The sequence below is a fragment of the Cydia splendana genome, chromosome Z (genome assembly GCF_910591565.1).
Source record: "Cydia splendana chromosome Z, ilCydSple1.2, whole genome shotgun sequence".
NCBI lineage: Eukaryota > Metazoa > Arthropoda > Insecta > Lepidoptera > Tortricidae > Cydia > Cydia splendana.
In genome coordinates, this window is record NC_085987.1 from 41,935,108 (window position 1) to 41,938,778 (window position 3,671).

Consider the following 3,671-nt stretch of genomic DNA (forward strand, 5'->3'; position numbering starts at 1 on the left):
TCCCGTACCTCAGAAGGAAAAAACGGAACCCTTATAGGATCACTCGTGCGACTGTCTGTCTGTCTGTCCGTCTGTCACAGCCCATTTTCTTCAAAAGTACTGGACCAATTAAGTTGAAATTTGATACACACATGTAAATTCGTGAGCCAAAGACGGACATCTTACGTAAACAAATGAATTTTAAACATGGAGGCCACTTTTTAGCCAAGGGGGGTTAATTAACATTAAGAACCTATTTTGGTATTGGCCACCGTTTACGAGTCATTTACGAAAAACTTAAAATAGGGACATGGAAATTGATTATAATTAACTTACCCCCTTTAATACCTCATTAAATATTGATCGTAGCGAAAAAGTGTACAAAACCTTTTTTGTGGACAATTTTATGTTCAATATTTATGTATAATATTTTTTTGCAACGGGGGCACCGTTTACGAGTTATTTACGAAAAAAAAGCGACCTGTGAACTGATTGTGATTAACTTTCTTCCTTTAATATCGTTTTAAATATTGATCCTAGAGAAAAGTGTTCATATGTTTTATGGAGATTATTTATTCATAAAAACCTATTTTTGCTATGAGACACCGTTTACGAGTTATTTACAAAAAACTAAAAAGGGACTTTAAAATTGATTATAATTGACTTACCGGATGCTTTGTTTAAATATTGATCCTAGCGAAAAGTGTTCTACATGTTTCTTGTAGGAAATTTTATGTTTATTATTTGTGTAAAATTTGTTTTTGCTATGAGTCATACTTTTCAAATTATTAACGAAAAAATAAAAACAAGGAACCTTAGAATTTATTATAATTAACTTTCCCTCTTTATTGTCTTTTTAAATATTGATCCCTGCTAAAAATGTACTAAATCTTTTTTTATTGAAAATGTTGTATCGATTATTAACGTTTAACAATTTTTTTTTATATTGGCCACCGTTTACGAGTTATTTACGAAAAACAAAAAAAAGAGACCTTCGACAAGTGATTATAATTAACTTTCCCGCCTTAATATCTCTTTGAATATTGATCCTAGCGAAAAATTGTACGGAATCTTTCTTGTAGGCAATTTTATGCAGATTACTTATGTTTAAGAAAATTTTTGCTATGCGCCACCGTTTAAGAGTTATTTACGAAAAACTAAAAAAAGGGACCTTTAATATCAACTATCTCACTTCCAGTCAAGAATTCGATCAAGCAACCGGCAATTTCGGATTCAGCGGGGTCTAATTAGATTAAAAAACCCGGTTGCCAAAAAATAATATGTTTTGCCAGTCGAAATCGATTTTTACAACAACATGATCAGTCAAGTATACACTCATATTGTATATAATTAATAATTATTTAGGTACACTCACCGACCTCACCGTCTTACCTACCATTTTTAGGGTTCCCTACCCAAAGGGTAAAACGGAACCCTATTAGTAAGACTCCGCTGTCCGTCCGTTCGTCCGTCCGTCTGTCACCAGGCTGTATCTCACGAACCGTGATAGCTAGACAGTTGAAATTTTCACAGATGATGATGTATTTCTGTTGCCGCTATAACAACAAATACTAAAAAGTACGGAACCCTCGGTGGGCTCAGTGGGCGAGTCCGACTCGCGCTTGTCCGGTTTGTAATTTCATTAAGTACTCATCAAAATTCGAATTTACTAATAAATCTTATTCAATATTAATTGCCGAACTAAAAATCCCGGAACTGACAATTCAGAATACCGATGTCGTCAGAATAAGGACGTAGACGTGCTGCGCGGGAATGGTGCGGTGCGCCGCGCGGGGCGCCCGCCTGCCCGTTCTACCACGCGTCTGCTTCACCCCCTTGAAAACGTAAAACTCGAGTATAAGAGCGCCTTAAAGGTACGAAAAGCATGGGACTCAAGTACTCCAAGGACATGACATACGGAATTTAGGGATATTGCGGATGCAGATTTTTTGACATCCGCGGATGCGGATGCGGATATTTAAAGTCTCACTAATTTATGAATAGCCCCCTATCTATTTCGTGCGAGATTTATTACGCGTAATTAATAGGAGAAGATAATTGTTTTATCCCAGCTCTCGCCTCGACTGCTTTCTGCAAACAAAATGAATAATACTCCGGATTCCCACAAACTTGACAAAGCATGTTGACCGTGACATTTAGACTTCAATACCTATATAATATATACCTACCTACTGTGTTCGTTTTGTCCCATTCTGCTCAGAGCGAGCCAATTAAAGCACCAAAAGCTATCGGCACCTTATTGGGTCCCGTTATTCAAAAGAAGCAAGTTGATAAGCGCATTCTTAAAATAATAACGTAATTATCTTACTTGTAACACTGTATTATACTTTTTTTTACTTACCTATTTAATTGAGATAAAAAAAACGCAAACAATTAATAATTGTAATATTAGTAAAAGGTAGAAGTACGAATTTTAAATTTAGGTATATAATCGTTTAAAGTATGCATACCTACTTATTTTAATACGGCAAAGTACTGCGCTATGGTTACTGTATAAAGGCTGACTCACGTTAGACCTGGCCGTGGCCGGGCCGGCGCTTCCGGAGCTTCGTTTTCTATGGAAAGCATCACGTGATCACCGATCAGCCGTCGTAGAAAATGACATGTCGGACGCCTCGGCCCGGGCACGGTCTGGGCACGGCCCGGTCTAACGTTAAGAGCTAGTTATTTTATACTAGCATTTGCCCGCGAGTTCGTCAGCGTGGAATTATTAATTTAGGTAGGTAGCTATTATTTTATTCAATCTGCGTTTTGTTGATTTCCCATACAAACGTCAACCCCCCTTTTCACCCCCTTCTGTGATTTCTTGAATGAAAACTACCCTTTGTCCTTCCCCGGGACTCAAACTATCTCTATGCCAAATTTCAACTAAATCGTGCACCAGCGCCGGTGCTACACCCCGCGGGCGGGATAGTTCCTATTGACAAAGTTTGTTGTGCAGTTGTACAAAATTCCACCCCTTTAAGGGATGATCTCTGGGAAAAAAATATCCTATCCTATGTCCTTCCTCGGGACTCAAACAATCTCTATACCAAATTTCATCTAAATCGGTTCAGCGGTTTAAGCGTGAAGAGGTAACAGACAGACAGACAGACTTCCTTTTATAATATTATATATATATATATATATATATATATATATATATATATATATATATATAGTATGGAGTATATGGAGTTGGATATTTGATTAATCTAAATATATGTATATAATTTATTTTGTTTTCTTTCATTATTACTTATCTTGGGTGCAAAGTGCTTATTATTCTATTGTTTTTTTTTGTACAATAAAAAAACCGCTTTTAAAAAGGATGGTATTTTTGAAGTCGGTACCACAAGCCAAATATGTACTTACATTACCGGCCATTAATGGATTTAAAAGCCGGTTAAATATATAACTAAACTGTCGTATCTCATCTGCGCCCGATATTCTCGTTTGGTCAAAGTCAGCCGCACATTGTGCTTTAATTGCTGCTAGATCTAGATAACTAGATAAAGTGAAAACGCATTTTCCTTGTATATATTGTCCAACGATATCATATGAAAAATACTGATAGCACGGACTGACGATGGCGTGCGCCTAAATTCATTAGTAGTAGTAGTAGTACCTTACCTACCTACATACTTGAGCGACTAATTCTAGATTCCAAGCTTTAGGTTAGAAATGCTTAC

The 3,671-nt window shown here is 36.6% G+C and overlaps 1 protein-coding gene and 1 long non-coding RNA gene across 3 annotated transcripts in view; both read right to left on the reverse strand.

Annotated features, from left to right (window-relative positions):
• Positions 1–3,671, reverse strand: part of LOC134804163 (uncharacterized) — a 157,235-nt gene that overhangs the window by 130,547 nt on the left and 23,017 nt on the right. The gene's annotated exons all lie outside the window — the stretch shown is intronic.
• LOC134804035 (FH1/FH2 domain-containing protein 3) overlaps positions 1–3,671 on the reverse strand; it is a 90,300-nt gene that overhangs the window by 84,112 nt on the left and 2,517 nt on the right. The window lies entirely within an intron of this gene.